This window comes from Ascaphus truei, chromosome 12, assembly GCF_040206685.1.
Source record: "Ascaphus truei isolate aAscTru1 chromosome 12, aAscTru1.hap1, whole genome shotgun sequence".
Lineage (NCBI taxonomy): Eukaryota > Metazoa > Chordata > Amphibia > Anura > Ascaphidae > Ascaphus > Ascaphus truei.
Window position 1 is genome coordinate 10,383,128 of NC_134494.1, and position 21,416 is coordinate 10,404,543.

A 21,416-nucleotide genomic window follows, 5' to 3' on the forward strand; every position below is an offset into this window, starting at 1 on the left:
CAGCGCATGGATATAGAGGCAGCAGCCTGAATTGCATATGAAAAGTGATAATACATTGAAAACACCAAAGTGCAAACACCATGGCTGGGCAAAGGGACAGAAAGGGAACGGGAGAGGCGGAAGGGGGGAAGGAAGAAGGGAAAAAAAGGGGGGAAGAAAAGGGGGGGGGGGGAATGGAGGGGGGGGAAAGAGGGGAAGGGAGGGGAAGGAGGTGGGAAGCAGGGATGGGAAGACATAGGGAAGATAAAGTAAAATACATGAAGGGCAAAACAATGAAAGCCCATAATGAGGACAATGCCAAAAATCAGAATGTCAAAAACCAGAAAAACAGAAAAATACAACACAATGATCACATATGGGGGACACTGGTGATCGTATTTTTAATTATATAAATTTATGAGTAATGCATTTTTATTATGTAATTTTATTATGTATTCCCCCTTTTAGAATTATTGAGTATTTATATAATGTTCCGTTTTTGTCTTATTTATTTAGTGTGTAAGTAGGGCTGTTAGTGGAGATGCATTGAGCCAGATTTAGGTTTGGGCTGTGACGTTTTCGATTGCCTCCCCCTTTGGGACTATTTAAGGATGAGTCACTGCCATGAATCCCTACACCCCTGAAGAAGTCCATACCTTGGATCAAACGCATAGGGTTCTATATGCGCTTGGACCTTGTGTTAGCAGTCAGTGCCTCTGACGGACTCTTTGCTGTGATACCAGCTACCTTACCTCAGCGCTCTCCTGTTTTGGATATCTTCTGCTGTGCTGATCTTCACGGAGCCAGATGGTTCTCCCCTTGCTGTTGGAGATTGAGGGAACCGGTTCGTGACGTCAGACGCCGATCGAGTACGGAAGTAGAGAGCGAGGAACAGCTGTTTGGAGTCCTGTACACAGCGTCTGAACCCAAAGTGGTTGAATTGCTTTTATTTACCTTGGAGCATGTGAGTGTGTTGGAGCATCCTTGCTCACTTATATGTTATAATTAAACTGTGTTGCACTATTTCTTTTTCTTTTTTCTTTACATATGCTGCCCATTTGAGATTCCTTGTGTTATTTCCACCTTGGAGAGGAAGTTTTTTGTGCTTTGTTTCCTCCCCCCATCATCCCTTGTTGTCTGAAATGCTGTGCACACTAAGTCATCGGTACATTCCTCTTGCCCGAGAACGTCTCCATGTATTTTGGTGATACGCCTTTGTGTCTCTTTGTTAACTGCCCTCAGGAGGTTGTTTTCTCCCTGGACATGACGAAGAACAGTCTTTTACCCTTGTAAATCCCTTTGTGAAATGTCTCTGCAACTGTCTCTTTTTAGATGTGTGAAAGAACAGTCTTTTTGGCCCTGTAGTTTCACCTGCAGGGCGCAATCTTTTGCGGCTATGCCAGCTGTGGCGGTTGGCTGCTTTGCCACTTGGTATTCTGCGAAGAGGAATGACTGTATGTCTTAGCTGTGCCATTGCTCGCAGGAGGACCGTCCGATTGTTTCTTTTCTTTTGGATGATCCCTTTGTCGGTCAGCTTCAGCAGGTTACTTTTTTCCTTCAGTGGAGTCGACTCATCATCCTTAGTTGTCTGGACTACTGAGCATCCTAGGCCATTGTCACATTCGCCTGATGCGAATATGTTTTTGTTGTTCTCAGGGGTATGACCTTGTCTCTTCTCCTTGCTAGGCCTTCCTGTCACTTGGATATGGCCAAGACATGTGTGTCCACATTCTGTTATCACTGTTCTGCGGGCGTCAACATAAGTCTCGTTCGTGGCCTTTGTCAATGCACACAGTGCCCACTATCACCCATCCTAGGTCAAGTCTTTGGGCGAATGGGGCATTGTGGGGTCCGTTGCGCTGTTTGAAACTGGGATCGTTTCTTTCCTTGCTGCTTTGCGAATGAAGCTCAAGAAGAATGAGAAGGGAGGGAAGGCAACTTGCTTCTCCCTTTTGTATTTGGAGCCTTGTGATATCCATCTGTCTTCGATTTTGTAGGGTAGCTTCTCCAAGATGGGTCTCACTCCGCGAGTTGAGTCTAGGACATTGAGACCTGTCAGAGATTGGTCTGTTCTTGTAAACTCCAGCTCCTGCAGCATGTCCCCGAGTTCTCGTAAATTCGAGTAGTCTTTGGCTGTGATTCTAGCAAAGTCGTCAACTCTTTTGAAGAGTGCGTCTTCGCCCACTTCGGGGCTACCGTAGCACTCCTCTAGCCTTTCCCATACCAAGTCAAGACCTACTTAGGGGTGGTTCACATTTGCTGCCCTGAGTCTCTTCGCATGTTCTATGGATTCTTTCCCCAGCCAATTGGTCAGCAGGCTGAGTTCTTCCCTTGCGGAGAAGCCCAGGCTCTTGATCGCGTCTTTGAATGTGAACTTCCATATTCGGTAGTTCTCAGGATGGTCGTCAAAGTTGGTAAGTCCTGTTTGCACCATGTCACGCCGGATCATGTACTTGCCCATGTCTGTTAGGCCTGAGTCATCGGTGTGTTGGTCGCGTTCTAAGATAGTTGCCGGGAGGGTCCCTGCAGTCGCCTCTTCCTTGGCGTGGACGTGTGATGACTGCTGGTCAGTGTGAGAGGCTGTGTTTTCCCATGTGGGTGTTCCTGGATTGCGAGCCTGTTGTAGTGCATCCGTGTGCGCGCTGGCGTGTGGATCACTGTTGCGCCTGTGGTTATCCCAGGTAGCGTGTACCCTTGAAGGAACAGTGTCTTCTCCACATGGACCAAGCAAGTCTTCGGTGTCTGTGGTGTCACTCCCATCGTGTTGAGATTGTGTGCTGGTGTTTACACTGAAGAGGCTCCTCACATAGTCCTCAGCGCGTTGGACTGGGTCCTCTGAGGCTATCCGTCTGTAGGGTTGCTCCCCGCCATCCTGTCTCGCAGCTGCTTCTAAGACTTCAGCTTGGGCTATGGCGGTGGCAGCTTCTCTCTCTTGATTTAGGGCCACTAGGTTGACATCCACCTCTGTCTTTCTACATGTGGAGGCGGCGGCAGCGGAGGCTCTCTGCTCCTCCTCTTCTATGCAAGGCCTTTCTAGTTTCATGGTTGCCTCTTTCTGTGCATACGCGGCCCTTGCACGTGCGGCCTCTGCGGTGGTTTGCGCCTTAGTAGCGTTTGCGCTTGCGCTGGACACATTGGATTGCACTGATTTAGCTGACCATGATGAACGCCTGGATGTGCTGGAGCGCTGTGATGCGATCTCCAGTAAAAGGTCTTTTCTCTTATTCTCAGCTTCCGTGATAGAGGTTTGCACGCGGCTGTCATGTGTCAGGTCAATATTATGCTGTAAGTCTTTTCCTTGCAGGCTTTCGCCGGTGTTAGCCCTGGTCAAGTAAGAGCTCTGACAGCTCTTGGTAGCACGAGTGATCTATCTTTAATTGAGTTATTGCCTGCTCGACCTGTTGTACATAATTGCCAGCGCCGGCGACATTGCGTATTCCAAGTGTGGTTATTTCCCTAGCCTTCTCTAATTTAGCACGGTGCGGTTCAATGTCAGTTTCGTACTTTTCACTCGCTTTTTGTGTCAGTGTAATTGTCCGTTTAGGCCTTGCGCCTTCCTGCGTCTGTTGCAGTTGTGTAGCGGTCTCTGTGTCTGAGTGAGGATCTGAGTTCTGCCATGCTGCAGGTGTGTGTAGGCCTTTAGCCAGTGCGTGTGGCGTGCGGTTTGTTACCTGCGTCAGCGATGGATGACTGTCTCAGATAGTGTCGGTAGGTGTCCTGCAGCGGTAAGCGTAGGGGTAGCTGTACTTACAGGTGTCCGGTGGCTCTGACATGTGTCCTGGCGGGTGTCCGGTGGTGTGGCCCTTGGTGGCGCTAGCTGTGGAGACGTGCGCAGGGGTAGGTGTGGTGGTAGCTCCTCACTGTGTAGCTGTGCAGAGGGTGGACTCAAACAGAAAAGCAGTAAAAGTTTTGTGTGTGATGCACTGTCTGCAGTGCTGCTGCCTTTTGTGTAAAGCTGCCTGCATTGCTGTGCTGGTGTGCAGAGACTGCTCTGTAGAAGCTGTGTAAGCTGTTCGCTTGTACTGCAGTAGAAACTGTGCTCTGTATCTTAGCAAAAAGGCTGTGAGTAGTAGCTTCTGTGTGCTAACCTCAAAGCACACAGTCTTCCTTTTTACTATCCTGGAACCAGGGTAACGTGTGATGTGTGAATAGCTCCAGTTAGCTTTAACTCAGCCCCCTTTCCAAAGCACACCAAGTCCTGCTATGTTTTCTTCACTTTATTAGAAAAGGAGCAGTATATACAGGCACTTGTGGAAGGTATATTGTGATGAGAGAGTGCTTCTCTATAGGTGCTTTGTACACTGGCGACACACTTTATTCGAGCTCGGCTAGTCCCACGAATTCGGGTATACCCGGGTGTATTGAGGTTTGTGACTGTTTTCTGCCCGAGTGCATTGGGTTATTTTCCAGGCAGGGATTGAAGCATTTTATTCCCACTGGCTGCAATACTGCACAGTATATAAATAAATACTGCATTACAATTCATGAATTTATGCCATCTGGTAGACACGCGAAGCATTGCAGCCTATTAAATCCTAATCATTATCATTTAACAGATCAGCCGCCCGTCAGCCAGGCATGAACCCAGGCTGGGAAGGCAAACGCAACGGGGCTTGTCAGAGGTGAGGAGCGGCGCATTCCAGGTATCTGCCAGGTACATACTGGGTATTTGCTCGAATAAAGTGTGTCGGTGCAGTAGTTAGGGGCAGGTAACAAGGAAATGGCCTTGCCAAGATGAGTATAGCATAGAAGGGTACTCACTATGCCAGAGTCAGGAATGAAAAGGAAGTGGGGGGGAATCTGGGTAACAGGAATAGTCTCAGGGACAGACTAACTGCTGATATGTGGTGATTCATTTTGGTTTGGGTGACCCTATCCAGGACGCTACTCTTCACCACTCACTGCCTTCTCCAGCACTGTCAGGAGCTGAGTATACCCTTTACTCTGGTTTTCATTTATGCTTCAGCAGCCTATACCAGTCATGGTACTGGCTTCTAGTGCTTCGCTATTTGAATGACCAGTTCTCTATGCATTAATGTGCTATGGTATTTTGTTATTGGGTCACTGAATTATTATTCCTTCTCCCTTTTCCCTCTCCCATGCGGGCTACAATTGCAGGTTAGCATTATATAGGGGTCTTTTTCTGTGCTTTTACACATGTGATTAGACATGCTTAGTGTTATTATTGTGTTTATCTGTGTATGCTGATTTATGTCCTGGTGGGTTTCTATTTTGTACACAGTTTTGAGTAAAAGTTTTGCCATATCTCCTTCCTGTGTTTACCGTCCGGTTACTAATCACCATGGGTACATTTGTCCCCAAGGTGGTTTGTAACAAGGGACTTATCCCTATTCAGTAATGTGCCTTTAATCCAGCAGTGTGGTGGTTAACCTCTGGTAGTTAATTACTAAACACCACCTGCCTGATTTAGATTGTTTACAAAAACCTGTCTGTTCAGACAGGAAGTGACTCCCTAGCTCTGACTGAGAGCTGACCCTTGGAGCTGACCAGTCTTGAGCTCTGGACAGCAGAGCTGATTTCAAGACACAGGGAAAACTACTGCACCTGAAGCTGAACCAGGAAGTGAGATTTTCCCTCCAAGAAACAGATAAGACTTTTATTCTTAAGAGACTGCTTATATCTGCTTATTTCATGTTATATGTTTTGGGGCTGCGAGAACTGCTTGACTAAGGGAGATGTGAATTAATTGCATAGTGTTTCACTAGAAATACTCCCAAGTGAATAGAAGCTTTGTTCCCCCCCCCCCCCCTGTGTTTGGATGAATTTCCTGATGAAAAGGAAAAGGCACAATAAAGCCTTATTATAATTTCACATTATAAACGACTCCAAGTGTGTACCTCTGTGAACGTCCGTCTACATTTGGTGTCCGAGGTGGGACAAGAGGTGTCTTTGTAGTTAAAAAGGACCGGAGTTTTTATGTGAAATTTTTTGTTATGCTTTTTGCATACAAACAGTCTAAACAACTTGAAAAAAAACCTCTCATGCAGCAGAGGCAGAGTTAAAGGGGTACACACCACAGAAACTTACACTGCACTGAGACTTACAAAAACCATGGATGGACTCTTTTCCCCAATCCCAAGAGAATGCTGAAGCAGGTAAACCTTTAATTGCCTATCACAAAGTGTAATACGGTCATTGAAATAGGGGTTTTGCCTTCCAGCCATAGTCAGGGTTCAAGAAGTGAGTCAGCCCTTGAAAAGGGATAGGTGTTTGTTGTTTTCAAAAGTTTCGCAGAAGCAGTGAATACAGATGGTGACCCATGAGGGGTACTGATTTTGCAAATAAAGGTTGCCACACCGCATAGGGCTACCAGCTGTGAATGGAGTATATGCAGAAAAGTGTGAAAATTGATACAAAGACTGTGCTGAAGCAGGGGAATTTTTAGCAAACAAATGCTGAGTGTAAAATTGCCCTATAAAGGAAAAAGGTTTTTCAAAGCCAATTGCTGAGTGTTGAGTCACCCTGCCGGGAATGAAAGAAATAGTCCATTGCAAAGAATGGTTTTTTTTCTGCAAGTAAAAAAAGTATGCCTATTATCTTGGGAGCAAAACAGACACCCAAAGAGTGAAGTGTGAATGCCATAATACCCAAAGATGAGACTGAAAATTACTGAACTCAGGCAGAAAACCAAATTCTGTTGCTGAAGCGGAGGGATTGCACCCAGCAAGTAAATGGTGTATAGCAAATAGACTTTTTTACCTAGCAACTGCACAACTTGTATACCTGATAAAAGAAAATGCATGCACAGTACTGCTGATATTGAAAAAAATTTTATCCAAGAAAGAAAAGTCTACAGAGATGCCTGTGAGAGCTACGACCTCTACAAGCAAAATATGCCCATCTGTAGGACTACCACAATTGGGGGTTCTAGCAAATACAGTGGCAACAGCTGCAATAGCGCCTCCTGAGGTCAGGAAAAAAATTACACCTGATAGCCTAAAAATGGAGGACAAGATGCAGCGTTCCTGTAATGAACCCTACCCCACGGAAGAGTGGCCCTTCCAGTCCAATAAAGAGGAAGACATCTCTTACGGGGAACCCGAACCGAGTCACACCCACAAAACACCCCAAGAATGGTGGGGGTGTCTGAACTCGACACGAATCGAAAAGACCGCTCCCTTTGACGAATACGATCAGCAGGAGAAAGAGCGGGAGCAGTGGATCACCGAATATTTCTGTCAGCTAAAGCAGCTGCAAGAAAAGCCTGGCATATATAATGAAGCTGCTAAAACTTCAAATGAAGATGAAGACCCCAGTATCCCTGAAGGGACGGTGTCATCCAAATCAAAAAGGAAGAAAAAGAAAAGCGGTTTTTCACTTACCGTGGAAGTAACAGACACGTCCGCAGATCCTGTGGAGAAAAAGGGGGACCGAGTTGCCCTGCAGCCTAGAAAAAATGGAGAATTCGTCCCACGGTTAACCGAATATCCAGAGGGCCCAAGGCAGAAGTCGTGTACCCCAAAGAAGTGTCTGTCTGGTGCCAACATTGAGGAACCCTCAACCAACCATCCCAGGGAAGTGGAGCCGGAACCAGTGAGTGATGATCCCTTGACCAGCCCTGAAGACGCCCTGAAAATTGCCAGGCATGACTGTGATCTGCTCTGTGAAGAATTGGAAAGGGAAAAAAAAATAATGCTGAGCTACAGAAGACTGTGCTCGCAATTTACTCTGCGGCCAAGACCGAATTGGAGGATCTCAAGGCTGAGCTAGATACTGCAAAGGCTACTATTTCCGCCATGAATGTAAAGCAGAGCCAATCTGACAAAATGGTGGCTACGCTAAAGCGGAAGTATGAGGAGGCACTGAAGCAGATGACAGTCTTCCAGCAAGAGGTTCACACTCTGCGCATAGAGTTGAATGCCTCACAACAGGAGGTCAACAGTGTCCGGATAGAAGTGGACGTATCTCAGAAAGAGGTTCAGACACTCTGCAGAGCACTGGATGCCTCACATCATGAGACCAACAGCTGCCGCACAGACCTGGAAGTTTCCAGGAAGGAACTACACAGGCTCACTGAGGAGCTGGACATTGCTAAAGAAACTATTGGTAATCTTGATATAGATCTCAAAGTCGCTCAGAAGGAGCTTCAGACCCTCAACCTAGAGAAGGAAGTCTCATGCCAGGAGATTGTCATTCTCAAAGCAGATGTGCGTAAATGGAAGGAGGACTGCAAAGAAGCCCTGAAGAATACAGAGACTGTAAAAAGAGAAAATTCAAGATTAAAAACAGAAAACTTAAAACTGAAAGAAGAAAATTTTCAGTTGACAGAAGAAGTCAAGGAAAAGTTTGAAGCAGAGCACCGACTGCAGAACCAACTGCAAGGTCTGCGTACACACATCCAGTATGCTGCAGAGAAGCAGCAAACGCTGCAGGAAGTAAAGCTGCAGGCTGCTAAAGAAATTCAAGTGCTGCAGGAACGTCTGATGACCCAGTATGTCCCGGAAAAGCAACATGAGAAACTGAAGGCTACCCTGAGCATCACCAAAGCAACGCTAAAAGCCAAGCTTAGAACCCAGGTGACGAGGCACAAAAGGGAGTACAAGAAGGTCCAGAAACTTAAACAAGTAACTGTGGCCCAAGCAAAGAAGTTCATAGTGCTTCACAATGCAATAAAAATGTGGAGGCAAGCTCAGAGAAAGCAAAGCATGCAGATAAATTTCCTGAGAAGAGACTTGCAAGACGCACTCAAAAAACAGGGATCTCTCGCGGATGAGATTACAGTCCTACAAGGACAAGTATTGACCCTGACTAAGTGTCAGTATCCCACAGCCTCAAAAACCCATGAAGACAAGGGTACAGTGAGAGCTGGGAATACCGCTCATCTAAAAGACAAGGTTGCAAAATTTGAACCACCTAAACAAGCACTAGCAAAACCTTCAGCCACCCAGCAGGCAACAAAAGAAGGTACACGTGCTAAATTAAAACCAGAAGAATCCTTAGCTAATGAAGCTGAAAAGATGGGACATTCTCTGGAAGTGGGTGTGGAATTGCAACTTAATCTAAAAGGGGCTGTTCTTAAACGTTCTGCAACTGCTGCCATGCAGTATGCCTACAATGGGACGAGCACCCGGCGCAAGGGAAATCTCATGACCGCGCACGCAGAAAAGAGACTATACTTGGAGAAAGTGCTCCTCGAGCGACTGAGGGGTGCTGATCTCAAACACCTTCAGGAGGAGACACGAATAAACTGGAGAAAGGGCTCCAATCCCAACGGGACTGAGGGTTCTCTTCCTCCATCCACTCTCATTCAAGTCACAGAGATATCTAGAATGAGAGTGGAAGGATGGGCTTTGGCCGTGGTAAGCCCGAGCTTCCCACAAACACGGGAGGTATGTAACAGGGGACTTATCCCTGTTCAGTAATGTGCCTTTAATCTAGCAGTGTGGTGGTTAACCTCTGGTAGTTAATTACTAAACACCACCTGCCTGATTTAGATTGTTTACAAAAACCTGTCTGTTCAGACAGGAAGTGACTCCCTAGCTCTGACTGAGAGCTGACCCTTGGAGCTGACCAGTCTTGAGCTCTGCATAGCAGAGCTGATTTCAAGACACAGGGAAAACTACTGCACCTGAAGCTGAACCAGGAAGTGAGATTTTCCCTCCAAGAAACAGATAAGACTTTTATTCTTAAGAGACTGCTTATATCTGCTTATTTCATGTTATATGTTTTGGGGCTGCGAGAACTGCTTGACTAAGGGAGATGTGAATTATTGCATAGTGTTTCACTAGAAATACTCCCAAGTGAATAGAAGCTTTGTTCCCCCCCTGTGTTTGGATGAATTTCCTGATGAAAAGGAAAAGGCACAATAAAGCCTTATTATAATTTCACATTATAAACGACTCCAAGTGTGTACCTCTGTGAACGTCCGTCTACATGGTTTTATAGATTAAGGTTTTTTTTTTGGTATTTCCCTCTCTGTGTATTATTTGCTAGTACCCCTCCTATTTGTCCTTTATTTTTTGAGTCCAGTAGTCAGGGTTTTCGTCAGTTTTCTTGTTTATTATTTTTCATATGCTCATTATTTTTTGAGTGTTTTTATTTCAGTGATCTAATAAATTATTTTTATTTTGCATTACATGTCTGAGTGCTTTCAATGAGGTTTCTTATTTCTTTTTGTATATATATATAAATATATAAAGAAGATAGAGAGCGCACGCCCCATACTGTATTATTGTACATTTAATTGGAGGGGGGGGGGTTGGAGGAGGGATTAAAAACACTCACAAAGTAGATGTAAATAACAAGCAAATTGTGATAAAAATCACCTCCGATATAAGCTCCGTCCCATGTCACGTCTGCAGTCCAACAGGAAATCTTCGAATGATTCACCAGATAGCGTTCATCCTCTGAACGATCAATGAAAGTCCTCCACGCAATGTGGTATTAGAGTAGGGCCTCAATGAAACACCATACACGCTCCGGCCATAAACCGTGCACGTGACGTGATGACGTAATGTCGTGGTGTATGTCCCTGACGCGTTTCGTCACAATACTGCAACTTTATCAAAGGAAATAACATGAACAGTGGTAGCTGCAGATATATACCAGAGCGTCTAGGTTGATAGGTGAAACAGCTTAAATGGCCAAACCCCCAAATGACGCAATTAGCTATGAATGACATTACATTCAAGCCCATGGGGGGAAACATAAGGGAACACCCTAGGATTCTTAGTAATAGTATTATACGTGGTACACTTATAACAGCCAAGATAAAGGTAAACAAAAAGAGATCATGCTGTTTAAAACAATTAAAAAAATCTATACAGTATAACATAAAATTTGCAAATAATATACAATGACTTACATTAAAGAGCAAAAGGGCAAAAATCATTATTTATATACATTAGTATGTAAATGTGTAAATGAACATATAATATAACCATAAATACACATGTATAAACAGATTAATTGATATACATAAAACCTACTGTATCAAAAACAACCATAATGATCTATTTTTTGTGCACATACATATTGTGACATAGTCCAAAGATGTTAGGCAGCTTTCTGCCCCATTTTAGAGCAGAAAGTGCAGGAATAGTTACAAATGATCCGTTCCACAGCTTCCCATTACCTCAGGCAGCTGGATGGAAAGTCCAGACCACAGATTACAATGGCTCTAGTTCTCCCTCACCTGCTCTTCTAATCACATGCACAGGTATTTAGAGCAGAGAGGTTTTGCATGTCACTCTCTCTCCTTGGAGCCTGGGGGCTGGGGGTGTCGCTACTCTCCTGCATCCAGTATCGAGGTTGACGGCCTCTCCACGTATGACAGTACCAGAGGATTTGCCTGGACCCCACGAACAGATAAGACAAAACAAATGGTTACTGCTGTTGCTAAAAGACTGTGCTGTATCTTGTGTCCCTAAATGAGAGAGCATTGTTTTAAGCTGGGGAACCAGTTTAGTTGGCCAGCAGCTGTTAGAGAGACTGATTCTGATGTGTAGTTAGATCCCTGAAAGGGATAGGATTTGCTTATATGATTTTGGTTTTATTTCTTGAAATAACAGTGTGGGAAATATTGTAACACTGAAATGTGTGAACTGCTGAATGAAAGTATCTGAGTACCTCTAACCTACACATGTTAAAGCTGCAGTACCTTACTTGGATGAAAATAAAGCAGGCAGAAGCCTGAGTTAAGCAGCATAATACTTTGCATGATCCTGTTTGTTGTATAATTAACCCTAGAAGACTGTGTCGGGAAGAACCCAGACAGACGTCAGCACTACAAAAGAGGGGCGTTTGTCACATATGGTGGAGTATGCGGGTCGACACTAAAAAGTCTGTGGGTTTGCAAATAAATGCGGGGGTTTAAAATGGCCGCCGAGCTGAACTAAAGTACAGATGCTATGAGTGAAGTCTGTCCCAATGTGTATATCAGTTGTGCTTCTAGCATACACAGAGAATGTGCGAAGTGTGGATGCAATAGCACCCTGAACCCAAACAGAAAACCAAAATGTTTTGCTGAAGAAAGAAAAAAAAAATTGCATCTAGCAAGTGCTGTTTGTAAAGCTAATGCATTTTGCTGAAGTGAGTGAATTTGCAGCTAGCAAGTGCTGTATGCAAGTTGCTGAAGGGAGTGAAATTGCAGCTAGCAAATTGTTCCTGCCGGGTTTCTAAAATGGCCGACGTGAAATGTTTGTTTTGTAATGTACATAATCATGAAAAACAGTGTCCCTTCAGGCCATACGATGATGATGATGATGATGACGACTCGTATGTGGCCCCTGGAGGAGAGCCGTACCCACAGATGAATTTAGTATGCTGGGCCTGTCATAAAGTAGGTCACATGGAAGATGTGTGCCCCAAAATTTTCAAAGACAAACAGCTGCAAAAGCAAGCAACGCCCTATGTGTGCAAGCAAGATGTGGAAGCTGATACCAGTGAGCGTGTGCCCAGTACCACTGATATCTCTGGAGCTAATAAAGCAAAAAGAAAGAAGAAGAAAAAGAAAACTGTCCCTCAAGTCACAGGGGAAGTGACCGAGCCACTTGAACCTGCGCTGTCAGGACATGCGTCAGAAAGGCGCCGAGATGTGCTGCAGACCGGAGTGATCGGCAGAATTGTCACGGGAACAGTGGCAAAGGAAAAGGAGGAGCAAAGGGAAGCTGAATCCTTGAACCAGGATAAAGAGGCTTTGGTTTCTGCACTCCAAGCTGCCCGCCATAATTATGAAGTCCTGTGGCAGGATTTGGTGAAGGAGCGAGAATGTTGGAAGAAGGAGCAAGAATCTAACAATAAGGTGCGAGAAGCGAACGCCGAGTTACAGAGGTGTATACTTCCAGCTTTACAAGAGCACGAGGCTTTGAAGAAAACAGAGTCTCTCTTACGGAGTGAGCTGGAAGAGGTGACGACTAGTCTGGAAAAGGCCAACACCGTAATTGTCACCATGGATGAAAAACAGATTAAGTCTGACAAATTGATTGCTATCCTAAAACAGAAATACGGGAAGGCTCTACAAGAGGTTCATGCGCTCAGCACAGAGGTGCAACACTTGCGCCTGGACGGCCACGGTCTGAACACAGAGCTGGGAATGTTGAAGCAAACCCAGGAGATTGCCCTAAGTGAGTTAGAGACTGTAAAGCAAGAAAATGAGACTCTGATATTGGAAAATTCAGATTTGACTGACCAAGCAGAAAAAATAAAGAAACAGTTGACTCAGGAAAAATTAGACGTGCAGGAAGCACTGATGCACACTCAGAGCCAGCACCAGGAAGAAATGGACGCTCTGAGAACAGAATTGCGAGATGTATGCACAAAACAGAATTCTCTCGTGGAGGAACTTAACATTTTGAAAAAGGAGAAAAGCATTAGAATAATTCAGAAGCACTGCAAAGCTCTTATCCAAGGAAGAAGGGAAAGAGAAAATTATCAGCGTAAACGCGCCGCAACTATCATCCTACAGGCTGCCTACAGAGGGATGAAAATTCGTGTGTTCAATCACCGGAATAAAGCAGCCTGTGTTCTTCAATCATTCTACCGTGCCCGCATGGTACGAAACAGGTTCCTCATTATGAAAGGAGCAACTATAAAAATCCAGTCTCTGACTAGGATGACACAGAACAGGATTCGCTATCAAACCCTGAGAAATGCGTCACTGGTTATCCAGCGGTACTTCCGCCTGAATAAATGTAGACCTCAGGAAAGAGAGGTCCAAGACTACATGCCTGCCGGCTGCAAAGGTAAAATGCCACAGGGTACAGCCGGAGTTAGTGAGAGCCCCATCAAGGTGAAGGTGCTCCAGGTAGTCAGTGCTTCATCTTCTAAGTACCATATAATTGCCCCAAAGAAAAAATCCCAAATCTCTGAGAGTGATGGTCGTGAGAAAATACATGGCAGTAAGAAGTACCTTAAAGGTTCAAAGGTCGCAAATCAAAAGCGACGAAGGTCAACGCTGGCCTTGAATTTTTCCGGATCTCGCCACTCTGGGCCACAATATAAAGACAAAGACTATCCGGGCCCAGAGTTCCGTCAGAAGCTAAAGAAACAGTCCAGTCATTTGCAGTTTGCAGCGGCCTATGAAATAAAGTCAGGAAATGTAATGGACTGGAAGTCAAAGAAAAAAAAAAAAAAATGTGTTTGGGGAATTGACCGATATTTTTTTTGTTATTACACATGTGGACTATGTCACGGACACTTAACTATGCAAATAAGCTATTGTAGTTAAGGTATATTAGGCCTCTAGAATAAGCATTTTGTCAAGGGTACAGTGTTATATTGGTTCTCTGTGTTGAAAATGTAGCTAAACTACAAATTAATATACAGGGTTGATAGCCCTTTCAGTTGGTAAATTATATAATGAAGTTCATATTCGTGTCATGTGAATACTTAATGTTGTACTGAGGAGTTAGCTCAAGTATTTCAGGTAGGACGCTCACCCCAGTGAGGTCCATGGCCGCTCACCCCAGTAGGTGTGAGCTGGGGAGGGGGATATGTGACATAGTCCAAAGATGTTAGGCAGCTTTCTGCCCCATTTTAGAGCAGAAAGTGCAGGAATAGTTACAAATGATCCGTTCCACAGCTTCCCATTACCTCAGGCAGCTGGATGGAAAGTCCAGACCACAGATTACAATGGCTCTAGTTCTCCCTCACCTGCTCTTCTAATCACATGCACAGGTATTTAGAGCAGAGAGGTTTTGCATGTCACTCTCTCTCCTTGGAGCCTGGGGGCTGGGGGTGTCGCTACTCTCCTGCATCCAGTATCGAGGTTGACGGCCTCTCCACGTATGACAGTACCAGAGGATTTGCCTGGACCCCACGAACAGATAAGACAAAACAAATGGTTACTGCTGTTGCTAAAAGACTGTGCTGTATCTTGTGTCCCTAAATGAGAGAGCATTGTTTTAAGCTGGGGAACCAGTTTAGTTGGCCAGCAGCTGTTAGAGAGACTGATTCTGATGTGTAGTTAGATCCCTGAAAGGGATAGGATTTGCTTATATGATTTTGGTTTTATTTCTTGAAATAACAGTGTGGGAAATATTGTAACACTGAAATGTGTGAACTGCTGAATGAAAGTATCTGAGTACCTCTAACCTACACATGTTAAAGCTGCAGTACCTTACTTGGATGAAAATAAAGCAGGCAGAAGCCTGAGTTAAGCAGCATAATACTTTGCATGATCCTGTTTGTTGTATAATTAACCCTAGAAGACTGTGTCGGGAAGAACCCAGACAGACGTCAGCACTACAAAAGAGGGGCGTTTGTCACAATATATACAGGCATACCCCGCTTTAAGTACACTCACTTTAAGTAGACTCGCGAGTAAGTACATATCGCCCAATAGGCAAACGGCAGCTCACGCATGCGCCTGTCATCACATCCTGAACAGCAATACTGGCTCCCTATCTGTACCAAAGCTGTGCGCAAGCAGGGAGACTATAGAGCCTGTTACAAATGCGTTATTTACATCAGTTATGCACATATACAGCTAAACCCCGTTATAACGCGCCTCGTTATACCGCGATTCGGTTATAACGCGGTTTTCCCGTGGCTCCCATTTTTAAAAAAACTGCACACTGCACACACTGCACACACTCACTGCACACACACTGCTCATTGCTCACACTGCCACACTGCACACACACTGCACACTGCACACACACTGCTCATTGCTCACACTGACACACTGCACACACACTGCACACACACTGCACACACTGACACTGCACACACACTGCACACACACTGCTCATTGCTCACACTGCACACACTGACACACAGCACACACACTCACACACACTTACAGACACTCACACACACTTACGCACACTCACGCACACTCACACACACTCACACACACCCACGCACACTTACGCACACTTACGCACACTCACGCACACTCACGCACACCCACAGACACTCACACAGACTTACACACACTTAGACACACTTAGACACTCACAGACACTCACACACACTTACACACACTTACACACACACTCAGACACTTACACACACTCACAGACACTTACACACACTCACACCCACATACACACACCCATATACACAGACACACTTTCTCTCCCATATATACATACACACACACACTCTCTCACTCTACACAGACGGGGGGTGGGGTCGGAGCAGAGGAAAGGCCGCGACCAGCACCACCACCCGCTCCCCCCCCTCCTCCCGCGCAGGCAGCGGGAGCGCCAGGGACAGCGGTGGGGAGAAGAAACCCCCCGCTACCACCTCCATGCAGGCAGCGGGATCTGAGGTAAGCGGCGACCTGAGGGACATCCCCGCAACCATCTCCTGCCCCGCGGCCTGTCCCGCGGTGACAGGGGGAAGCGGGGACAGGAGGGACATCCCCGCTCCCATCTCCTGCCCCGCGGCCTGTCCCGCGGTGACAGGGGGAAGCGGGGACAGGAGGGACATCCCCGCTCCCATCTCCTGCCCCGCGGCCTGTCCCGCGGTGACAGGGGGAAGCGGGGACAGGAGGGACATCCCCGCTCCCATCTCCTGCCCCGCGGCCTGTCCCGCGGTGACAGGGGGAAGCGGGGAGCGGAGGGACATGCCCGCTCTCATCTCCTGTCCCGCGGGATGAATATGCGCTAAAGCGCGGCGGCCATTTTTTTTCTCGCGACCCCGTTAGTAACGCGGTGGTCTCGGGGTGGACCCCGAGACCCGCGTTATAACGGGGTTTAGCTGTATAATGATTGCAGAACAGTACATGCATCGATAAGTGGGAAAAGGTAGTGCTTCACTTTAAGTACATTTTCGCTTTACATACATGCTCCGATCCCATTGCGTACGTTAATGCGGGGTATGCCTGTACATATATATATACACACACATATGCATGTATACACATCCATATACATACATACATATATACGCGCACATTTGAGAGAGGGATTGACCCTAAATGTGGACTGGTAGTGGATATAATGTAAAAAGGAAAGGATATAATGTAAAAAGGAAAGGATAAAAGGAGGGAAGGAGAAGGGGGGAGGGAAAAAGGGGGTGGGGAAGAAGGAAAAAGAGGGGAAGGGAAAAGGGAGGGAGAGAGAATGGAGGGAGGGGGGGGAAGAGGGGGAAGGGAGGAGGAAAAGAATAGGGATGCAGAATGGGTAACAGGAGGTGACCCAGAGGGAACAAAAACAAAACAGGACCTAAGGACTCATACCAGAGTACTGGTATCCAAACATTCATCCCGGTGGTCTAAATGAATGTTTGGATACCAGTACCCTGGTATCCCTATTCTTTTCCTCCTCCCTTCCCCATCCCTCCCTCCATTCTCTCTCCTTCCCTTTTCCCTTCCCCTCTTTTTCCCTCTTCCCCCCCCTTTCCCCCTCCCTTTCCCCCTCCCTTCTTTTATCCTGTCCATTTACATTATATCCACTACCAGTCCACATTTAGGGTCAATCCCTCTCTCAAATGTGCGCGTATATATGTATGTATGTGTAACGGGTATTCCCCCACCCAATCGCATATAGAGTGTATGTGAGGGGGAAGCTATATGTTACCAGGTGTGGTGCAATATACCTGTCAGGCTCACAGGAGGTCTGAGCCTCCGCTAGTGAGAGCCTGGGGTGAATCCTCTGGAACGATCTTATAATTACAGCGCCTCCACCTGTGCAGGATTCTAGGAGTGTAGAATGTCCCCTACACAGGACCTACATATATGAACCACATACAGCAAGGTATATATAACACAGGTTTACTATATGGGCAGATAACACAATACACATGCATCAACAATATGACATCAACAGTACATAACTTCAGTGTCACCCTGTAACACTACTAAGCACAACTATCCACACACCTCGCAGGGCCTTAACCCCACACAGTATTCCCAAAGTCCTTGTACCCAAAGTCCCAAGAGTCTCACAACCCCACCCACATGTGGGACAGCGCTGCCCACTAAGATGAAATGTATAGGTGGTGCACTTGGTGACTTGGATAATACCTGCCTGGTGCTTCCTGCAACCGGGTACCGCAGAACTGTGGAAGAGGACCCGTCTGTGTCCAGCACCGAAGCCTAAGCACTGGGGGTCTCCTTCTGAGCAAGCTCACTGCTCAGACAGTCTCTGTCTCTGCTCTGCAGAGAATGATTCCTTGTACACTGACCCTTTTTGTCAGAGCACACAGCACTGCAGCTGTGTCACTGACTGAACTGACTAAACTGACTGCTAACAGTGCAAACTCCCTACCTAAGGGGCCTTCCCTAAAGCAGTCACAAGCTGAAGGGGAGTGGGGTCTAGCTGGGGCCTAAGGGAAGACTTCTGGCCTAGTGCAGGAGGCTACTTTCCTCCCTGCACAAACACACCCTCCCCTTTCTGTGTCCCAGATCCTAACTGACACTCCCGGTCTGCACACAACAATGTATCTGTAGCCGGGTCTCTCTGTAGAGGGAGAGGGGGGTTGGCCCGGTATTAAAGGGGTTGCACCCCTAGGCAGGGAGGCAGGGGGTTAACTGGACTGCGGTCCAGGAATGTGGCTTACACCTTGTCATGTCAGGAAACTGTATGTTCCCCTGTTCCCACATTTCATTATAATCCTGTATTTTAATGTTTTAAAGTGCATTTCTGTATCTCCAGTTCTGGAGGTCACAGAGAGTTGATATTTGGCAATTATGTGGAGTCCCTGTAGGCATTAAAAACTGGCAAATTTCGACCCACTGAGCCCACCAGAATGGAACTTATTAATATGTGTAGATATTAAAGTGTATATGTATGGTATTTTGGATCTGCCCTGAAAATGCAGACTCCATCTGCTATGCTAATAGGTCATGAAGGGCAGCCGGCTGATTGAGCCTAAGCACTGTGAACAAAAATTAACTGCCTGATTGTTTACACTAAGTACTAATCAACAGATCAAGTACTAATCAACAGACTCTGCCACTCTAATTGTTACCTGAGGATGGAGAATCATCAAACTGGAGTGGTTTGTAAGTGTTATGTCTACACCTACAAACAATGCAGATACTTCATTTGATAGACTGGTCGTCGCCCCTGATTTAATTATGGGGCTACCCATAGAGTCCCAGTACACATGGGCTAATTAGCTTTGGGGCATGGTTTAATCTGTGTCTCCACGTTAGGGATTGGATACAGTTAATTGTTCACCAATAGTCTGTATTCAATGTTAAGAATAGGGTTACACAGGTATATAAACTGTGTCAACCCTACAGTTGGAGTTGTGCTTCTGATTCCACCTGGAATGTCACCGGATTGCTGGAGAATTGCTAGCTGATACTTCTCCATCCCCCAACCCTAAGTAAGTGTTACCTTCTTGTCTGTTAATTGTACTATATTGCTGTGTTCACCTTTTTTAAGGAATAAATATATTTTATTATATCTAAGCCTCGTTCAATTCAACCCAGATATTTGGTGTTCATTATATCTTGTCATAAGCTACCGTGACAAGCTCTATAATTAACTGGTGGCAAGCGGTGGGATTGAACTGAACCTATATTACAGTGTTCTGTGGGACTCTGTCGTATAGTGGGAACTCGAGAGTAATTGTGAGTTCCTGGGACTAAAGATATTGAACACACAGTTGTGCAACAGTTAACACAAGTTGTAACACCACCTCACTGCTGCGACCGTGAACCATGAGCGAGGCTGAAGGCTCATACAACATGAGGACCCGAGCTCAGCTGAAGGACAAGTGCCGTGAATATGGACTGCCCTATGAGAACCAGAAGGTCGCAGACATGGTTGACGCAATCGGTGACTATGAAGCCCGGTTTGCAGAGCCTCAGGATACAGCTCAGCTTGCCCTTATACAGCCACCCAGAGATCAGGGAAGGAACCCAATGCCAGGGCGGTGGAATCTCGGGGAGGGAACGAGTGCACCTCCCGGGAGCAGTACAACAGGATGTGTACTTCTTGCTGCGGCTACCAGTCCGTTCACCCCTGAAATGTTGGCACTGATTACTGCATGGGGAGACAGAGGGACACCGGAGGAGCGGCTGCAGTTTATCACTATGGCAGTGAACAGACCCGCTTATTGCCCCCCTGTCCAACCCAACACAGATGAACTCAAACTGGATCAGCACAGTCTCACCAAGTTCGTGGAAGGTACTGATCAGATAGACAGTTTTCTAAAGAACTTTGAGACACAGTGCCGGCGGTACAAAGTGCTTCCCCAGCATAGGGTTGCACGTTTGGACCCCTTATTGTCCGGCTTGGCTAAGCAGACGATGATGGCGCTTCCAGATGAGTATGCTGATGACTATGACCACCTGAAATAACTGTTACTGTTTCAGTATGGTTTTACCCCTGAAGCCTACCGGGGTAAATTCCGGCAGGAAGAGAGGCAGCCCCAGGAGTCTTTGAACGGGATACACTGGGTGGAGGGCTATGAGCAGCTCATGCAGCAGTGCACACCGGCGGTTAGGGCTTGGATGTACGACAAGAAGCCCAAGACTTACCAGGAGGCGGCGAGGCTTGCAGACGACTATGTGGCCAGCCGAGCCCTGATGACCGCCAAAACAGTAGCCAAGGTGGCGGTGGCGGCGGCACCAGCCAGAAAGTCTGCCAATACCCCCCAATGGACTCAGAGGCCGCCTGCGGGCAGCAGTCCACCGCAGGCGGGGGAGCTCCGGTACGAGCGCCGGTACTACAACTGCAACCGCCCTGGTCACATCAGACCAGATTGCCCAGAACCCCTGCGTTCCGGCGGACTCCATCAGGGGCAACGCACCCCAGCTGGGAAGCCGGTAGCCCACGTGTGGGTGGCTTCCACCACAGACTCCGGACCGGTCATGGAACCAACGCCCAGCGAGACGTCCCATGCCACACCTGTCCCGGTTTCACCGGTGCCTACAGCCAGAAGCGGAGAACATCTCAGCGCGGACCTGCAGCAAATGGACGGCTGGAGCAGACATCTCACCCCGGTCACAGTCGGTGACCGGCAAGCAGTCGGCTTGCTGGATTCAGGAGCTGCAGTGACCCTGGTCCGACCTGATATGGTCAGGCCAGAGGAATTACTCCCAGGCCCTGGCATACAGATCACTGTGGCAGATGGAGAGCCACGTTTCCTGCAAGTGGCCAAAATCTTTTTGGATTGGGGGGAGGGCCAGGGTGTGCGGGATGTGGGGGTTTTACCCGGTTTGGATGCCGATGTTCTTCTTGGCAACGATATGGGACCGATGACCTGCACCTATGACCGAGTGCCCAAGCCCGCTGCAGTGGCGGCGGTTACCCGGAGCTAGACAGCGGCAATGGCGGCGGTGCCAGTCCCCCAGCCTTTGGGACCAACGTTAGCGGAGAGCGCAGAGGAGCCCGGGGAGGTAAGCCAGGATCAGTTGCAACCACAGACTGACTTACTTACTGTTCCCCCTCACCCTTCCCCATTCTCTGGACAATGACATGACTGGGGGGTGGTCAGAATTAGGAGCCCAGTTTAGGGAGGCAGTAAATACAGACCCTACTCTGGCCGGCGTGAGACTTCGGGCATCCGAA